Source organism: Rousettus aegyptiacus, unplaced genomic scaffold, assembly GCF_014176215.1.
Source record: "Rousettus aegyptiacus isolate mRouAeg1 unplaced genomic scaffold, mRouAeg1.p scaffold_m13_p_5, whole genome shotgun sequence".
Taxonomy (NCBI): Eukaryota; Metazoa; Chordata; class Mammalia; order Chiroptera; family Pteropodidae; genus Rousettus; species Rousettus aegyptiacus.
Genome location: NW_023416308.1, coordinates 59,686,019 through 59,706,862, shown reverse-complemented (window position 1 = coordinate 59,706,862; position 20,844 = coordinate 59,686,019). Strand labels below are relative to the sequence as shown.

The 20,844-nt window shown below is 38.0% G+C and overlaps 1 protein-coding gene and 1 pseudogene across 1 annotated transcript in view; both read right to left on the bottom strand.

The window, feature by feature from the left end:
• The window catches only part of MAML2 (mastermind like transcriptional coactivator 2), a 327,265-nt gene that overhangs the window by 58,782 nt on the left and 247,639 nt on the right, over window positions 1–20,844 (bottom strand). The gene's annotated exons all lie outside the window — the stretch shown is intronic.
• On the bottom strand, window positions 19,903–20,028 carry LOC118603140 (annotated as a pseudogene).

The following is a 20,844-nucleotide window of genomic DNA, read 5'->3' as shown; positions in this document are numbered from 1 at the left end:
CCTTTCAGGGTTTCTACCTACTCTGTGCTACCTCTATTCTCCCTGTTCTGTTTGGACAGTCAGTGTACATTCTAGCTATCCCAGCATTCCAGACCAGGTGTCCTAATAAGGTAGTCCCACTTTCGAAAGGCTACTAACTCTCACATGCACTGCAATTGATGTTATTTAAACTTTACTTAATGGGTGAGTAAGTTAATAGAAAACAAGTCTGGATCAAGAAATAAAAATGTTTAAGAATTAAATGCATTGTAAAATTACAGGACTGAAAAAACAAACTAAGTAGATAAATTTTCATTTCCTATTTTTATTTGATGTCCCCAATAGGTAAAGTTTTGGAGGGTGAAACCATTCTTATGAAATCCATTTTATATTGCCTTTAAAACTAGTCTTTTGTACTCTAAATCAGACAAAAAGAAAATTATTCTAAATAAAAATGGTTTAGTTTTTACACATGTTGGTCATTTTATTTATGCAACTATTTTCTAAGGGAGTATCTTAAGAAGAGTTGAAAGAAATGAGGTGAATTATAAAATTTTATTACATTTACCTTCATTGAAAAATTATATGATCGAATAGATTTCTTCAAAGTTCTTAGAGAAAGAGTTATTTTATCTGACAGACCAAAGTCTTTCTTTTTTGTTTTTTTGTTTTTCTTTCTTTCTTCTCTTACATTGGTGTGACTAATAAGAAAATATCCCTTTATGGGTTCAAAATGCCAACATGTCTATATTTCTCCCCACTGCCCATGCAAGTTTTAAAATTTATTTGACAATTAAACTCCCAATTTAGACTTTTTCTTGCCAATTATAAATTCTTTCATTGTACAGATCTGTGAATTAATCAGAACAAAATGGGAACGTGCTAGTCATAGTGAAAGAATTTAGTTTAATTTTTCTTTTTGGCAGGAATACATATTTAAGTACATTATAAGTAGACAAAACATATAGCTGAAAATCTTTGGAAAAGATATTAAACCAGCCACTATAATGAACCAGTTGTGCTTCTAATATCTCAATAGGCTTTTATAGATTTGGAACTGGTTCTTATGTTATTTAGCACATCTTCAAGATAGATAATGAGTTGTAATTGTAATTCTCTAAAGGGACTTTGACAGGACTAGCTGCAGAGTGGTGACTTCAGAATCTGCATGCTATGTTCTATTTTTATTTACTCTCCTTTGTACTTTTTGCCTTTTTGATCATCTATATTGTAAGCTCCATTTCAGAATAGGTAATACTATAAAACAGAAGAAAAAAAAGAAATTCAAATAAAATGAGGATTTCCCTTTGTCTCACATATATTTTCACCTAAACTTAATTCTTTCCTATTTCGATAAAGTCCTTTTTGTCCTTCCTTCCTTCCTTCCTTCCTTCCTTCCTTCCTTCCTTCCTCCCTCCCTCCCTCCCTCCCTCCCTCCCTCCCTCCCTTCCTTCCTTCCTTCCTTCCTTCCTTGCTTCCCTCCTTCCCCACTTGTCTTTCTGGATAAAAGGAGGTAATTTTTAAAAGCAATGTGTTTCCACTGCATTTACAGATGGGCTTTATGAATATAATGCATAATTTATAAGCCATCTCCATGAAGATATCACAGAACGCATAATATGGGATTTGGACTAACACTAAATCTGACCTAACTCCTGGTTCTGCCACGTACAGTTGAGTGACCTTGGGCAAGTCCTGTAATTTCTCTGAGCTTTGGTTTCTCCTGAGAAGTGGTGTTAGTAGTATGCGATGATTAAACAAGAGAGTATGAGTAAAGTACTTTACACAGTCCCTGGCACACAATAATAATTTAATAAATAACAACTATTTTCCTTTGGATACGGAAATAGATGGAGTACTTAATCCTTTTACTAAGGAAAGTCGGTACTAACCATACTCTACCATCTTGTGGCTGCTTAAAAGGTGAAATGATTTGAGAGTTTAGCAGTTTCCACTGGTCAAAAAAATATCTCCTGAGCAACTTATAGTAAAGACGATTATCATCATTAATAATTAAAATCAGAGAAGTCAGGACTTCTCTGTGCTTCCCTCTTAGGTGCATCTGATACCATTCAACCGTGTTTGGAATTCACTCCCACTCTCTGAACAGTAAGCTCCCTTAGATCAGCTCATTATGTTTGTGCTTTGAAGGACGAGACTTTGAAGGATGCGATTGGGACTGGGGGCGCAATGTTAAGGCAGGCATGGTATCACAGATCACTGAGCCTGACTCTTGGTTGTTGGAGAGAAGGTGCAGAAGAGTGGACGGGGCTGTGCCTATGTTATTCCATTTTGGAAAATGTTTGTGGCAGGTATGAGGTATGAGGATGAGCTCCTCACAAGGACACTGGATAGGTTTCCCAGGCTATGCTTTAAGTAACTATTTAGATGGTGTGGGCAAAGAGTTAACAAAACCCTTTCCCTTTTTGCATGAGAATCTGACCTTTGGTTAACTTCTTAGCTTGGTTTCCCTGGAAACAGATAAAGATGGTATGTGTCAACTATGTTACTAGGCAACATTGCATATGGTAAAAATGACCCTCATTGGTAGACTGCATCTGGACTGGGAGGAACTACAAATGAACTGTAAATACCTGGTGGGAATGCCATGCTTTGGACTTCCCTGAGTGTAGCAATTCTTATAACTAGAATGGCCCTTGAGAGGACCCTGCAATCTATGTCTTTGGAGCTGTTATGAGAGTTATTGACTGCTGTGAGATATAAGGCTTTTAAGCAAAGGCAGTTAGTTCCTTCACCTGCCCAATATGGATTTCATCATCTTGCACCTGAGCTGGTAGGGCTCTAATTACTGAGGAATGCCTAATACTGCTCTCTAGTTAGAGCTGGCAAGCTACAGTTCCTATCCCATATCCTTCTGAGTAGACAGATGTCAAATGTAGTGTATAGGAGTCTTGTGAGTCTAAATGGCCAGGTGAACTTAAGCAACTGCCTGCTGGAAGTTGCAAGTGGGTTTAGTGTCACGGTGATTTCCTTTGGGTAACATGTGAGTCATGACTTTCTGGGAAGGGATCTGGAAAGAATTAGTGCCTTCATCCACATAAACTCAAATTCATCCACGCAGCCATCCAGCCGATATTTATTCAGAATCTACAAGGTGCTAAGCATTGTGCTAGATATGAAAAATATTTAGGTCTTTTCTCTCAATTAGCCCTCGCATCTTGTGAAAAGAAAAAAGAAGGATATATTGGTGACTAGTAATAATAGTTATAGTAGTGGGCAGTATTTATTAAACACCAAATGCTCACATTAAGCACTCTACGTGCATCACCTTATTTAATCCTTAACAAGAATTCTGTGAAGTAGGTTTTATTCTACATGTTTTACAGACAATGAAACCGAGGCACAGAGAGGTCGCTTCAAAGTTACAGCTCTAGTTTGATGTTTAAACTCAGGCAACCTGACTCCAAACCCCAGCCCTGAACCAGCATGTTATTTAATGTGATCTGTACCTTAACAGTAATTCTCACCAAGTACTTCATTCAGCAATTTCCTATGGAGGCTGTCCTGGCTCTTCATCTCTGAGAATGTGTAAAATCTCACCCACTAAATTTTGTTTCAGTTAACAAACAACTACTCTGGAGGCATCAGGATAAACAGGGAGATAGGTGAAGGGCAGAAAAAGGCAAAGTTTACCTGGATCTAATTGTCTTTCAGGCCTTCTCCAGAGAAGGCTTAAGCTACTCTCTCATCCAATCTGACCAGCTTCCTTTTCCTGTTCTGAAGGCCTGGCTCACAATTAGGCGAAAATGAGTACTGCAACATTTTATGCCTCCAATGATTCCCTTTATAAACCAGATTATGCGATAAAATAAAACAATGTATCTCAAGTGATGAGCACTGTGCCTGTCATGTCATAAGCACTCTATAAACCGTAGCTATTATTATTCTTTTTTTCCATGTTGCCTGCGAACTGCTGATTATCGGAAAGGCAGGCATCTCCATGGCTTCAGCACCTAGTATCCTCTTTAATCATATATATTCTTTGTGTGTCTGTCAGGTACATTTATTAAATGTTTATTGGGTGGGATGTAGAGTATCAGAGAAAATATGGAGAGCCAGGTTCATCAGGATGCTTATGGCAGACGTTTAGAAACACAAAATTTGAAAGGGCTTTACAAGCCCTTACAAAGAGGCACCCAGCACACAGAAACTGTCAACTCTCCATGCTCTTCTAGGAAGGGGCCCAGTTAGACTGTGGGGGAAACGAAGCATTATTAATGCTTACCAAGCTAAATCCACGTAGAAATAAATAATGTCGCAAGGACTGTGTCTCCCCGTTGCCACGTCCAGCGCCTTGGATTTAACGGCTCCACTCTGCTTCTTCCCGTCTTTGCCAAACATGGCTTGACCAGCAGCCAACCGGTCTGAGCTCTAAGCAGAGACACCTCAGTGCCGAACTGAGATTCTTTCCTGTGTACACGAGGCTGTCGTGTGTCACATTGATACCCGGTGTCAAAGAAAGCCATTTGGATCCTTTCTGGATCTGAGGGTCTCTAGACTAACTTCCCACTCTGTGAGTTTTCTCTAAGCCCTAAAAGAACAGAGAAATTCTCTCCACATACCCCTTCGGAGATGCCCAGGTCTCTCTGAAGATGCAGTACCTGCTCTAGATTTCTTTAGCTCAGATAGTGAAACATTGAGTTCCCAGGTTTTTTTTTTTTCTTTTTTTTTTTTTTAACCTAGCATGAGGTCTGCAGCCAAAAATAATCTAAGACAAAAGATCACAGAAAAGGCCTCACCTCAGGTAATGAGGCTTGACTGGTCTGTAAGTCTGGAGTGACACTTAGGTGCTGGTCAGAATGGCTGACACTTACAGGAGAACAAACCAGAACCCCACTCAGGGCTGTGCTAAGTTTTAGGAACAGAAAGTTGACAAAGACAAGGTGCTTTCCCCTGAGAAATTCAAAGTCATTTGTTGTTTATGTAAAATAGAACATGTTCATCAGTTTATAAGAAAAAAAGAACATTCTCATGCTCTCACAGAAGAAATGTTCGCCACTTCCTCTAGCCCGGAGTTCTAAAATGTCTGACTCAATGAAGAAAAACGCCATCAACTGCCACCGGAGCCTCCCCATAAGAGAATTCTGTAGCAGAGTGATCTTGATTATCTCAGAAATCCCCGACAGAAATGGAAGCAATATAAATAAACATAAAAGAAAATAGAGGTGCTGTAACACAACTATAAATTGCTCTTCTCCCCGACTTTCTCCCAATCATCCAGGGCAAAAGAGGGAAGTTGGTCTTTGTGGCAGAGAATAGACCAACAGCTGTTCTATATCCTGCCAAGAGGAGAGAGACTTATTATAAATAATAGCCAACAATATGTCCTTCGGGACTGGAGACTCAGCCAGATTTCGGGGGGAGAGGGAGGTTTAATGGGATGTGGGGTGACCAACACAGCAGAGGGTGAATTAGGAGAAAACCCTATCAAATTTTCCTGTGTACTTATGTTTCTATTACCTCGTTAGGGTGATTACATAATGCTACTCCATTTATAAACTAAAAGGGAAATATGGGACAACGTTCTCATTAACAGTGGCTGATACGAGACATTAACATACCAGTAAGTCATGTGGGCAAACAATTAATATGTTTGGGAACATCTTTTCTTTCTCTCTTCATCTGTTTGGTATTTCGTCTGCTCCTTCCCTCTTTTTAGCCATATATGTGTATTTGTGATTCAGAAGAGGAGATGGGGCTGACAATTTGGGTGCCCTGGTTTTGAGAGCTCTTCATGTGAGATGTTCATGGACTTTGTTTTACTGTTTTATATTCTATTGGAAGGAAAAAAATAAAACAACAGTCTTATAGCAATGTATGGCTCTCTTACTGCTTCCTCTCTACTAACTCGCCACAGAGTTTCCTGGGCAGATGCAGACTGAAGCTCTGAAATTTCTCACTTCTTAGGATATTTTTCTACTTGTGGAGAAACACTCTTCTTTCACAGACTCTCCCTTGTCAGTGTCCTAATTCTAAGTTGTAACTCTAGATGGGGGTATTTTGGTGGGCTTCTGTTTATGTGTATACTATTAATTTGCATCTCAACGTTTTCAGTAGCTCACTAAGACAGTAAAATTCATCAAGTAATACTTAACAAAAGAGGAAACTAGAAAAAAAAAGTAAAAAAAAGAAAAAAAAGAGGAAACCGAGTCCCCAATGTGAAGCAACCTGCTCAGGTAGGAAGAGCCTGGGCTGGAGTCCAGCATAGAAGGAGTTATATAGAATGTGACTATGATATATAATTTCTAAGGGAGGTTGGGTAATTTAAGAAGTGTCTGCTTTATTCATGAGCTCTTCTAATGAGGGGGCTGTGAGAGGAGTGTGGGGGTGTTAGGAAGAGATCAACCCTTTTAAAGGGTCCCTCGGAGAAAGAATTAGCTGTTTAGCCTGTATTTATGTCTTACACATGGTTTTAATTTGATATACTTACCCTTTATTCCTATATAACCCTATTTCATCTCTTTCTTTCCAGGTTTTCTTATATTAACTCTGGTTTTAATTCTGGGGGCTCCCAAATGCATTACTGAAAAGTTATATTTTCTCTGAAGATTAGCAGTTATTTTGCATTTGTTCTCATGATGGCAAACTAGATGAAGAGTTTGGCACAGAGTGTGAACAAGAAGGGATATCTTTATTCAGATTACAAAAAAAAATAAATTTAAACTTTTAGACTGCAGACAGCAAGTTAGGGACACTGTACTCTCCCTGGGGCCTGGGAAGTACTATTTATTTAAAATAGCAATCAGTCATTTCTTAATGTAGACCCTTCCATGTTTCCTCTTCACATTATTTTTGCTTACAGTATTTTAACTATCCAGCAGATGGCGTGTGCTTCAAAACTCTCATAGATTCCATATACATTTCAGGACAAACAGGATACTGATACATTGAAACCTCCCTTGATTGACTGCTACATTTAATACCCAGGAAAGGCTCCTAGTAACGTACTTAAAGGTAGACAATTAATTCCCCTTTAGGGCACAAGAGAGTCACTCTTTTCCATTGCTCAGCCCATGGCAGCAGCATGGATACCAAGGAAATCCTCATCATTGGAAAGGAAACATAATTGGAATTAACCCCAGAAGCTCTCCTGAAAAAATCTATTACTTTAGTTACTTTCAGTACTAAACAAGAGCTGAGAATTAATAGCAGATTCAGAAAAAGAAGGCTAATCTCGAACCTCCTAAAAGGCAGAGAGAAGAAAAAAAAAAAAAAGAAAGAAAAGAAGAAGACAGCTCCTACAAGGAGTAAGGGGTGAATGAATACACAAAGCTTTATAGATAGTTACCATACAGAGCCTTTTCCCTCTTTACTTTGTATGAAGAGATGGGTGTGATTGAATGACTTCTAACGTCTAATGACACCTTTGCTCCAGTGCTTTGTAGAGCTCACACATGAATACACTGATCCATTTCCAGATGATCCTGGGGGCCCCATCCTTTTGTGTCAAGCACAAAGAAAAAGGAGAGAGAGGGAGAGACAGAGACAAAGAAACAGCCCATATAGCCAAGCTCCGAACATGATTTAAACAACTAACTTAATAAACATCAATCTTAAGATGTGTTATGTGGAATGGAGTCATACTGCAAAAGAAACGTTGGCTACATTTAAAAGATCACTTTGTCTAAGGAAAATGCCAAGCTGAATTTCCCTGCAGTAAGACATCTTTCTACAAGAAGCTGACAAGACAAAAGCAACAACGTGAAAGGTGAAAAGATGGCTCGACTAAAAAAAAAAAAAAAGCGTTATAACCCTGTTGTTTTTCAAGGATCTGGCTCTCTCATTTTATATTAGTTGTCAGGAGCAATGGGTCAGAATCAAAATACTTGTGTGACTTGCTGTGTTACTTTGTGTGGATAACATCATCTCCTTGGACCTCAGTGTCCATCTATGCAACATTAGGGGTTGGGACCAAATGACTTTCAGGGTTACTTTCAGCTTATGTTTTTTGGGACAGGGCATCCCTGTAGCCACAGAGCAGCTGCTTAGCACTCTAGCGTGTATGAGTCATAAGGAAGAACAATGGGAGCTTGGACAGTGGTCTGGAGCTAGTTTGCCAAATCTGAGCCATTGGAAAGGTGTGCACTAAGGAAGCATTTTAGAATCCTTTGAGTTGCATTTTCCCCTTTTTAGTTTCATGGCTATTTTCTGAGAAAAAAAATAGAAGCCCAGATCTGGAAGCAAAGTATTAGAAATTGAATCTGTTTTGTTCTCACTTTTATTTAAAAAATGAAGCACACTTTGGCCATTCATGCATATCTGTGACACTCTATAAGTTGAGAATTTTTAAATGCCTGACATCTCCTCCTGCCTCAGCCTCAGTTAATATACACAATGGATTCTTCGGAAATGCAGAGTTAGAACATTTGAAGCAGCTGAATACTGATTTACATGAAAGCTGGAAGTATACAGTACCAGTAAAATGTATCTTTGACATCTTGGCTTCCAGAGAAACATATTTGCTTTGTTCATTCACAAGTCTACTCTATTTCCACCTTCAGATTTAATTATCTTCCCAGTTCTCATTTGCGTATGTGTAGGATACTATTCACAATACCCCAAGCTCTACATGTGGGAGGCACAAATCTTTTCATTCAAAAAAAAAAAAAAAATGTGGACTAGCCATTTCAACTGCTTAGTATGTGTTTTGGACAAAGCCAGGAGGATGTTAACTGTATCCCAAGGATACCAATGTCCTTGAAATAAAATTTGCTGTGTGGTGTATCGATCCACATCACTTAGTTGAGACTTTCAGTTGCGTGTCAAATGCATAAAAGAGCTGATTTTTTTTTCTCTAAAGTCGTTAGCTATTGGAATTGGAAGGGACTTTATAAAATAATCTGCCAACCTTTTTGTATTACAGTTGAGGGAAATGATCCCAGAGATGTAAAAGTTTTGCCCCAAATAGAGAATAGCAAAAGTGAGACTAGAACTTGAAAAATTTTTTACCTTACATATCAGAATCAGTTACATAGCCATGATTATCATGCTTTTCAGCCACTATTTCCTCATCCAAAATCAAATAATCTCTGAGTTCTGATCTAGACTGGTAAACAAAACAAGATAACTCTGTTCCTCAAAGTGTAGTTGAGTTTGCTTCTCAATAATCTTTTTTTTTTTTTTTTTGGAGGTGGGGGAAGCCAGCTTTATGGTTGTTCTTAATAGTATCAAAAAAGAAAGGATTAATATTATTATGATAAAGTTCCATTTTCCTTATTCTCTAAATACAGTGACACTTCTATTTGTTTGGCTTTGGCAGAGAACATGTTTCACAGAAGTAAACTCTGTAGATCTCTGAATTCAAAGCATTGAGCAGAAATCTTTAAAATGTATTTCATATTTTCCTGCCTTTGGAAACAAAGGATATTGAACATAACCTTTTCTTTCTTTCTTTCTTTCTTTCTTTCTTTCTTTCTTTCTTTCTTTCTTTCTTTCTTTCTTTCTTTCTTTCTTTCTTGTTTTATCTATCTATCTATCTATCTATCTATCTATTTTATTTTTTTTACATGGTTCAGATTGATCTTTTAGGAACATCCAATATCATACTGGACAGTGATACTGTTCTATGTCTAATTTTCTGGCTCTCTATTTTAATATCACGTAGTTAGCACTCTTCGCTGCAAATTATCTTTACTTTGGCAGTCCTTTCATAATTTCTTTTACTTGTCAGGGCCAGAAATCATCTCAGGAAATTCATTAAAAATTATATCTTAAATTTGTGTCAGAGACAGTAAGGGTTCTGATAAGTGTCTGAAGTGTAGTAAACATGCCCTTAATAGCTAGATTTGGGGACTAAAATTACATATTTTTTTTTTCTGATTACTTCCAAGCTTAAAATAATATAGGGAGGGCTGAGGACATCATGCCCTCTGGGCAAGCTAGCCAACCTTGCAGTCAGTCTCAAACTAGAACCTTTCATCTTAATCCCAGAGCAGAAAGCAATGATAAGACCACATAAGTCTAAGCCATTTCCAACAAGTGTGAGATTGCCTCTTTGAGGTGCTTGGTTTAAGTAGAACCCAATTCTTTATCTTCTAGTTGTGTCTGCTGGTTGTGGGAGCCATCATACCTCTGCTCACCTGCCTACCAGAAGATCCCCTTCCCCACTGAGTTACAGTCCAACAGTCTCAGGTTCCACTTACAGTGTAACCTACTGTCAAGTGCTATGTCAAGCCCTTTATGTAACAGGAATTTCTGTATTCCCTACAACTCTGAAGTAGACACTACTACCTTGCTTCACAGGAGGAACCTGAGGCAAGGGGTTTTAGGCAATTGACTTTGGGCAAGCTAACAAGTGGGGGGTTGGGACTCTCAACTTGATTCTCAGACATTCACATGCAGAGTCACCAATATGGTGACTCTGCAAACTGTGACTAAAATAAATGATGAAATTGCTTAGATCAGTTTAAATTTATACCTGATAATAGCATTGGAAGGTGAGAGTTGCATGGAAATAAAAGGCCACTTTAATAAAAAATTCAATCTGGATTTTACCTCATTGTTCCTTTGTGGGCCTTGATTCAAATTTTCTAATCCCCAATTCCCAAGTCCTCTGGGTAAGTTTATGGTAAATTGTAAAGTCAAGGAACATACAAAGAAGCCCACATTAAGTAGTAAACATAGAAGTGGATGAGACTACCCTCTTGACATATTCCAAAAACATTTACTGGAAACTGACAATGCGATAGATATTCTTAGTCATCAAGGACTTAAAGATGGATAGAAAGTAGTCCTTGCCCTTGAACTTCTGACCATCCCATGGGAGAGACAGGATTATCGATATGTTAAGTGTCAAAATAAAAATATGCTAGAAGGTCCTATGGGAACGTAACATTAAACTCAAGTGAAGTTGATGACCAATGAGCTGGGACTAGTGGGTTAAGTAAAGCCGAGAAAGAAGAGAAAGGACACTTTAGGCAGAGGCAATGGCAGGAACAATGGCACAGAGAAACGAAAGAGCTTCAGGTGGCACATTCACCATGGTCAAAGAGTGAAGTGAGGCAGCAACTTTATGGGCAGAAGTTTAAAGTAATTCTGTAAAATAATACCATCATAATAATAATGGCCATTTTATAAATGCAATGACTAAATATATGCATGACTAAATTTTCTGCCATAATTATAAGTAGACAAAACATAAAGTGAAATTTTTGGAGAAAGCTAGTATAGCACAATGAACCAGTGATGTTCTGATATCCCAAATAGAATTCAATCTATTTGGAACCTGTTCTTGTGTTATTTAGCATGTCTTCATTCAATCACAAATTTCTGTTCATGTGTCTCTTTAAGTGGATCTTAACATTTCAGACCATACACCCTGACTTTTTTTTTAATCTAGAAAATATTACTGTTTATATTATTAGATGGCATAAAATCACCCAAATAATTTTATGACATTTCAGTGGGATACATTAATGCATGCATGGAGGCCTCAGTTCTAAATGAAAAGACCAACTGTGAAGAAAATGGGAATTTAAGTGAAATTTATCTGGTATTGCACTACTTTCTTAAGTATAAATGTTTTGCAATTGTTCAAGCTGAGGCCCTTGTTTTAAAGACTGAAGTGCCATATTCAACGTTACTACTCCCTGGGAGAAAATTAGGGTTCTTTGGAAATAAATTACCTCTTTTCAACCGCTGCTAAGTTTTAGTTTACTGATGGTAGTTTTGTGGCTAGGATCTAAAAGAGATATTCTTTTCAAAACTGTGACAAAGCAGTAGCTCAGAGAATGAATACTCCAAATCTGTTTATTGAATATCTGTTTTTCATGAGACCAGTCTAAAGCAGACTGTGTTCTAGGAGGAGAGACTGAGAACCCAAGAGGTAAAGTGGTTTCTGGGACTCAGCAATCATCAATCTTGATTGCCAAGTTATTCTGGGTCTGAAATATATACAGATGCCTAAATGAAAGAAACTGAAATAAAGAGTCAACTGTGTCCTATGTATCTGGCGATTTTGGAAAAATCATTATTTGCTCTATAATTTCTCTTTAAGGAACTTCTCTGCTAGGTTGTCACATTCCCAAGAAAATGCTCACATCAGGAATTCATTTAGAAATCTGAATTTGTTTTAAGCGGATTGACAGCTATTCTTTTGGTTATAAAAAGTTGTCTACTTGGGTTGTTCTTCCCCTCCGGTTTTTCTGGAGGAAGAGATGGTACAATTCCAACAGTTGAGTGAAGGACAAAATTTTACACATGATTGGGCATGCATCTGAAGGCAGACTGAATGCTGTTTTAAATGAGCTGGAGTCAGGAGAGCCACATAATGCAGGTCTTTTTTTGTTTGTTTGTTTGTTTTCCTGAACAATGTCATCAGAAGAGGAAAATATAAAACTTGGAAAGCAAGTTTGAAAAGTTGAATACAGTTTCCTGCTACGTACATCAGTTGTTCAAATAGAGAGAAAAAGTGGAATCCAGATTTGTTTCCTTGGAATATAGGTGTCTACCACCAGCCCAGTTTTGACATCTGGATGTCATGGCATGAATAGAGTGGAGGATCTACAAATTCTATAAGACAAGCCATTTTCTTTCCAGATGGAGGGTATAAAAACCTATAATTCAAAAATTATATTTCAAAAGAAATGTTTTCAGGTAAGTAATTTCCATTTCAAACAAAACTTTGCATCTTTCCTTCCTTTCTCGTTTTCTTTCTTCCCTCCTGCTGTTCCTTTTTCCCATTTCTTAATTTCCCCCTGTGGTAAGAAGCATCTCAAATTAATTCCACTTAATATAAATATAACCCATAAATAGAAACATAATAAAATAAAGAAAAACCCATTTCCTTCTTATTTTTCTAATAATTCTCAATGAGCAAAAGCCTTTGTTTTTCACTTTATGTGGTGTTCCTGTTGCTTAGAGCAGTATGAACTTCATAATTGCGCACAGAGAACACTTTCTGATTGACTAATCAATTGCCAATAATAACAATAACTCTAACCGAAAACAACAAATCCAAAGTGTGAGCTGACTGGCTATTTAACCTCTGGGAACAGAAGGCTCTTCGAAGCAGTGAGAGACACATTTACTGAAAACCTGCCATATTCCAAGTAAGGTGAATCAGATGTTTTACATGAAAGCTCTCTTCACAACAGACGCTTCACTGAATATAAGTCTCATAACCAAAGAGGAAACCAACACGCCGTGAGAATAAAGTTCCACTTTCGGCATTATTTAAAAGAAAAAGTTTATTTTTTTTAAAAAAAAGACTATTCTAGCAATTGCGTTAAAAAGAGTTCTCCTGCTTTGATATTCTTTTCCTCTATTTAATAAATTAAGGTAAAGTAAATAAAAAATTTAAGAGGAGTTGGAGCAGTACTTTTTTTCCCTTGGTTAGTGTTACAGAAAATGATTAAAAAGAAACAGAAAGTTGCTACAACTGCGAAGTGGCATTTATAATAAATGGCTCAACCTCATAAGGCCCAGACACTTGGCAATTTAACTGGTAATGCCAGTAGGATGATGTAGTATTTCCCGTACTGTTTTAACTTCTCAACAAGCATGTAGACACTGCAGTGAAGCCCAGGTAAAAAGTTCACAGCTGAAGGGGTATATAGACAGTTCTCTGCAAAGCTCTAAGCTTATATAGGCATCTAGCTGGAAATAACCACGGAAGAATAGAGTATGCTATAACACACGGTAATGATTTGAATTTACAGAACATGGGTTTTAGGGGTACAATACAGGTGGCAGAATTTTCTCTCAAAGGAATTCTGAAACATGGAGTGGTGGAAGAAAGGGAAATGCAGACCCAGTTAATGTAAGCTGGCAGTACTTTAAGAGTATGGCTGCTAATTTTACTGCTTAGACAGGGTATTCATGGGGGGAAAGTGCCCCTCCTCACCACCAGCTCTCCTCATCCAAAGGGTCCTCATTTTTAAAACCTGCCTCAAATGTCATACCAAGTAGATGGCGTCACGACCTATTTTAAACATCTCACCTAGAAATTTGTACCTCAGAACATTTTTCTCCCTGGGTCTCCTTTAACTGTGTACTTATCTCAATACACAGTTACCTCTCCCACCATGACATTATAACTGTCTCGATGACAAGGACCAAGCCTTACTCATCTGTGTAATACTGAAGCCAAATATGATTTTGTTGCCAACTTTCCATTCTGATAAAGCTTTTGAATAGCTTCCCATTGACTTTAGGATAAAACCCAAACACACTTTTTGACATGGCTTATGCAGGTCCTTTATAATTTGGTCCCAGTCTGAGCCTACCCTCTGTCAATCCCTCTGGCCTTCACTGATCTTTCCTGTCCAGCACATTCCTTCTCTCTTACTTCTTGGCGTTGTGCACACTGTTTCCTTGCCTGCGCCACACTGTCCGCCCATCTCCACTGCCACCCCGCCCCCCCGCCATCTGTCTGCAGCTGACTCCTCCCTCAGGGCTCATAATCTTTTTAGGGACCACTTCCCTAGCGCTCAGACAAAGTCATACATCCCCAGACTTTCCTACGCTTCCTCTGTCATAGCTCAGTTTTCATTCGTATCACTCGTTTAGTATCTGCTTTCCCATCTAGATTGCAAGTTCTGGGAAGTCAGGGGCTGTCTCTAACTTTTTAGTACTGTGCCTTCAGTGCCTAGAGCTTGGAGCTGGGATGTATGATTCTATTATATGAGAACTCAATAAATTTTACTTTTTGAGTAAGTGAATGAATAGCTACTGTAATAATAACCACAATGGACTGAGTGCTAACTATGTGCCAATGAGTATGCTACATACTTTACACGCATTATGCCATTTAACTGTCACAGTGGTCCCATTATTACCTGTAATACATATTATTACTCCTATTTATAGATGAGAAACCAAGTCTTAGAGAGGTTATTAATTACCCAGGTTACCTAGCTCAAAAATGACAAAGCTGGGATCTGCGCCCAAGGCTGCTTCACTCCAAAACCTGTGGCTTTTTATGGAGCTACACTATTTCTCAAATAGCTATGCAGTAAATGCTCATTAAACACACACACACACACACACACACACACACAGGCTCGTGAATCTATTAGGTTTTTCCAATTTGAGAATCTCTTGTAAATTGTATTTGATTTGAATTCATTTGATTAGAATTGTTTCTATTTTTTTTTTAAAGTTTCTGAATTCTGCACCCAAATCCAGCCCTGAATTTCTCTTTTTTTCCTTTTCCTTTTTTTTTTTTTTTTTTTTGCTGTTAATACAATGTCTACTGGACTAGAGTTCAACCAAGGGCTTCGATTCTGCTCAGATGCTGCCTGTGTGCTCAGAAGTGAGATGATGTCTGTACAATAAGCTAAGGGCAGCCAGGACAACTTTTACCTAAGGTTTCCAAGGCTTGTGATTAGCTAGTGACAGGGCACCATTATATGGCACTTTCTAACTTTTTTTCTAAAGACACATGATTCAATATAGTGCCAGGTTAGTACCAAGGTTCGTAAGAATATCAATATGTACTCCACATCTTATGAAACGTATAAAATTAGGTCACAGTAAAGCAGCTCAGCATAAGAAAACCTCCGACCAGCAGAGCGATTCAGTAGTGGATCATCCATGTTCCTGGAAGACAGCTGGACGGAAGCAGAAGCTGGGCGACCACCGGTCAAGCCTGCTCTGGAAAATGATGCTCACAGTGGGTGGAAAGTTAGACAAGAGAAATTTGAATGGCCTTTCAAATTCTATGAGAAGGAATGTTTGATGAAATGTTTATGCAAATTATTCGAATGGTTTGTCTGAATGTTCAAAAATAGTTGTAAAGTATATAAATGAAGATTCTAAGCTTCAAATTCAGAGTTCCTAAATTCAAGTCTTTTCTCTATCCTTACTGGCTATGTACCTTAGGCAAATCTCTGGGCCTCTCTAAGCCTCAGTTTCATTTTTCATGAAGAATAAAACTCATGTTATATTTCTAGAAGGCAATATATTTAGGCAATGGAATATACATACAGGATCTTGTACAAATTAATACCCATATGTCTCAGTGTGTTGTAAAATGTGGAAGATAATAGCTTCTTCCTCAAAAAATTATTGTGAGAATTAACTGAATTAACAATGTAAAGAGCTTGGAACAGTGTACAGAACAAATCTTTAATTGGCTTTATTTATTGTTATTATGACCTTGTAAACAACTTTTCATCCAAGACTTTCATATTTTATAAACTCCATCACTGTTTTCTATCTTGCTTAAAATCTAAGTGCTGAGTAAAAGTTGAAAATTTAGAAATTATTAGAATTCATGCCCTCAAACAGGAAACCACCACCTCAACAAGGGACTGTATTCTTAAAAAGCTAGAAGAAATGTCTTTGTGTCAAAGTAGACAGGAAATAGCTTATTTCCAGAACCTAAAGTATCTGAACAAAACTAATCTTTTTTTTTTTATACTTTGGAAAATATTCTGAATACATGTCTGATAGATTTTAAAATGCTAATACATACAAAAAAGAAAGGGTCCAAGAAACGTTACTAAGAAAATTGGCCTGGCTTTATCAAATATTTATTCCAAAGGCCAAGATAAAGAAAAAGTGAGGTCTTCTAATACACCCAAGTCAACAATTGATATTAGTTCTCATGGCACAGAAGGGCAAAGCATGTTTCTCCCTTTTTTAATCTCTTGTGTCAGGCCTGAGATATAGCAATCTCTCTGTTTCTCTGTCACTCTCTGACTCTCTGCGCTCTCTCTCCTTTCTCTCTCTCTCTCTCTCTCTCTCTCTCTCTCTCTCTCTCTCTCTCTCTCTCTCTCTCTCTCTCTCTCACACACACACACACACACACACACACACACAAAAGAAGATAGACAAAGTACCTTAGCTTAGTTGTTAGTTTCCCAAAGTTCTTTGGGATGACAACATAGAGAGTCTAGAAAGAAGAATTGTGATTCATTCCATAAGTCTCTCTAATATTCATAAAGGATGATCCAGGTCTTGTCTGGTTCTGGGGAGCTGCCTTTTATTGTGAACTTTTATGTGCCAGGAACCACTTAACATAAACATTTAATCCTAATAATAATCATATATGATAGGTATTACTCCCATTTTACAGATGATGAAACATGAGAGTTTAGGTACTTTGATGACAGTCACACAGCTAGGGGCTGGCAAAGCTGGGATCTGAACCAAAGTCTGTTTGACTAAAAGCTGATGCTATTAATCATCCTCTGTGCTGCTTTGCACTGGGAGAGATGGAGGTAGAGCTGGGAGACAGAGACCTCCCTGCATTCTACTCACTTGTGCGCATGGCCCAGGCACACCAGGGAAATTGGTTAAGTTGGCCTTTGACCCATCCAGCCTCCTAGCCTCCTCCCCTTTCCCTTCCCAATCGCTTTCAAAAACAGATTGGAAACTGGCTCAAAGGAAAGTGTCAAGGACTAGTAATCACGTTGGTACCCCTCCCAGGGAGCTGAACAATTCAATTAGCAGCAAAGCCAGTAGTCCTTCTTCAGAAGTCAACCCCACAGGGAGCAGTGGGGTATCTTACTCTGCCTATGCCCAAGTCTGATTCTTCTACCACTGCTTTGACCTTGCTAATAGGACACTAGTGCTGCAGAATCCTATCGTCAATGGTGACAATGAATGTGTAAATGGTGTCATCATGTGCTGAATGACTCACTGGGGCTGGCACACACTGCCATTCGAAGGGTACGTTAAGAGGCAGAGCCCCATTTCTGTCAAGGAAAGGACAGCAGCTTTTGAAAGCTGTAAGGTCTTCAGTCCCAAAGGATTTTTTGCCACTGCTGTGCCGTTCCTGGGTAACCTCGGCTACATTGAGAATAGAATGTTGTAGAAGGACTGGACAAGGCATATATATTGTGCTTATCCCTCAGCCACTTACTACCTATTCTTTATCGATATGGATCTAGTGTGTCTCCTTGAATAAGAGTTAACTTAAAATGAGACCAGATTCTAATGAATTACTGGGACTAGACCTCTAGGAATGGATTATATTAGATATAAGTAGGATGAAAAGCCTTTTATTTGTTCAGCAAATATTTTGAGCATTTACTAAGTGCCAGACACTATTTAAGGCTCTGAGAAGACAACAGTGTACAAAACTAAAACAGCTCTTGCTCTCATGGTGCTTAAATTCTAATGAGGGCAGACATAAACAAAAACTAATAAATTGAACGGTGTGCCCAAAGGAGAAAAAAGAATCTGATAAGGAAGATCGTGTAGAGGAAAATGAAGGAGCAGACTCTGAGATGGCCATGTCCTTGGTACATTCTGGGAAGGCAGGGGAGGCTGGAGGATAGAGAAACGGGGAGGGTGGTGGGAGCTGAGGTAGGAGGAGGTGACTAGTGTGTGAGTGTGTGTGTGTGTGTTTCCTCACGCTCCCGCACTTATGATCCTGTACTGAGATTTCGTAGGGGCCTGTGAGCACTTCGGCATTTACCCCTAGTGAGATGGGATACCAGTGGTGGGTTCTGAGCGGGGGACAGGCATGACAGAAGGCATGGCCAGAATTCCCCAGAGTTCCTTGCAGCATACCACAAAACTCTAACTTGCCTTTCTAAACAGGCATACTAGTCTTACCCTTCAGAACTCTTTCTTTGGCTGGTAAGCTCCCATTTGCATATATTTTTCTCTGACCATAGCATCTCCAGTATTAATGCTCATCTGTCTAGTACGGCTTGATGCAATTTTAAAAACAACTCAAGACATCAACTGCCTTTTAAAATGCCTTATTCCCCATAACAGGGCATGCATTTAAAGAAATAACAAGGGGCCATTTCTATCGAAGCAAATGTGTTTCTTGCAGCCAACAGTACGGCCCTATAACAGTAATGTTTCTATTTCAGAAAGCAAGTCTATTATGACAGCAACAATTCTTTAAAACCCAAAGTTGTCACGTGAGCCCTTTACTCTTTGTGGGATAAGTAAGAATCCAACAAATGAAACACTTCTAGAAATTATTTTGTTCTTAAATCATCTTCTTAAATCTGTCATTAGTAAATGGGATTTTGAATCTCAAAATTGTCTCAAAGATTTGTTATGAGAATCCAAGGAAGGGGAGGAAATGATTATGTATTAGGGTCTACTGAATTCTTTGAATATGATAGTTTACGTTAATATGAGTGTTGGAACAGACATGTAAAAATACACAACCAATGACTACCTGCCTTGTTTTAGTTTTCTTTTCAAACCCTATTACTTATACATTCCCAAAGAACAACTTCAAGTGCCATATTTTGCAAGCTTGTGGTTTCAAGTTGCTTATTTAAGGTCTTGTTGACCTCTGTACAGAATTTTAACATTTTTTCCTGCTTTGTTGGCCTGAGGGTGATGATAGAATCAAACACGCTTATAAATAGGGCCAAATAAATTGAAAATTTTCTCCTAGGAAAGATGCAGTTTTATGAAGAAAATACTTGCCAAAGTCAACTTTTTAAAGAAAACATCACCCAGTGGCATTTCTCATTCAACAAGTTTTCTTCTTGATTAGTTAAATGTCGACAAAAGTGTTACTTCTTAATTATCTGAGTATCCTGAGTCATAATAATAATGCATATATCTATCACTTAAGAAATGTGTTATTCTTAATTGCATTGGCCACATTTACAAGAATCTTTATGCAGCCATTGGAAAGAAGATAATTTTCCCTTGATGACTTTCTCTACTACAGTAACTGACCAAGGTTGATTTTAATATTATATAAGAAACCCTGACTTTTCAACATGAAGGTGAAGCAAGTTTGTGAACTTCCTCCATCCTGGTACTTTCCCTAGAATAGCAATTCTAAACTCTGATGCTTAGTAGAGTTTCCTAGGGAAGCTTTATTTTATTTTATTTTATTTTATTTTATTTTATTTTATTTTATTTTATTTTATTTATTTATTTTTTTAGGCGAGGCAACCCTTGGTTGACCTCACAGATTGCAAGGACCTTGTCAGCTTACAATCCCTTATTTTTTATTTTTTTTATTTTTTATGCCTATAGTACCTGGTCTTCCTGGGCGGTCTCCCATCCAAGTACTAATCAGGGATCAGGGCTGACCCTGCTTAGCTTCCAAGATCAGATGGGATCAGGCTTGCTCAGGGTAGCATGACCATAGACCCTATGGAAACTTTAAAAAGGAAAAAGAAAAAAAAATGTGTGTGTGTGTGTGTGTGTGTGTGTGTGTATAATATATATATATATATATATATATATATATATATATATAGAGAGAGAGAGAGAGAGAGAGAGAGAGAGAGAGAGAGAGAGAGAGAGAGAGAGAGAGAGAGAAGATGCCCAGGTCCAATCTGAGATTCTGACTTAATTGATCCAAAATGAGATGAGCCTGAGCATTTTTTAAAACATGCACTTTAGCTTGAAAACTATAAATCAAAGGGGAGAGATTCTTTTCTTTCCTTCCTCCCTCTTCTTTCTTTCTTTCTTTCTTTCTTTCTTTCTTTCTTTCTTTCTTTCTTTCTTTCTTTCTTTCTTTCTTTCTCTACCTATTTAAAATATTTCTATTTTTTAATGGAAACAAGCAAAGAAAATTCCAGATAAATAACAATGTAACTTTAGAAGATATAAGTACACTATAAATGACAGAGAAATCATATTACTTAGATCAGTGGTTCTTGATTAATTTAGATTTTCAAATTCATTTTGTAACCATAGGAAACTACACAGCTGTATGTTCAGTGCCAACAACAAATAAATCTCACTTCAGCCTCCAGGGCACTGACTACAATAGTCTTTGACTTTCTTGTTCATGTCTGTCTTCAGTGATTAATTTGTTGTTACTTCAGCATCTCTTGTGCAGCTAAGACTTGAACCCATCTGCCAGGAGGAAATAGGTGAGCTCTCTTTCTAGGTCTTTACATGAAAGTTCCTTGGGCGGAGAATTAAGTAGATGCTTGAAGTATATCCCTAATTGATGTT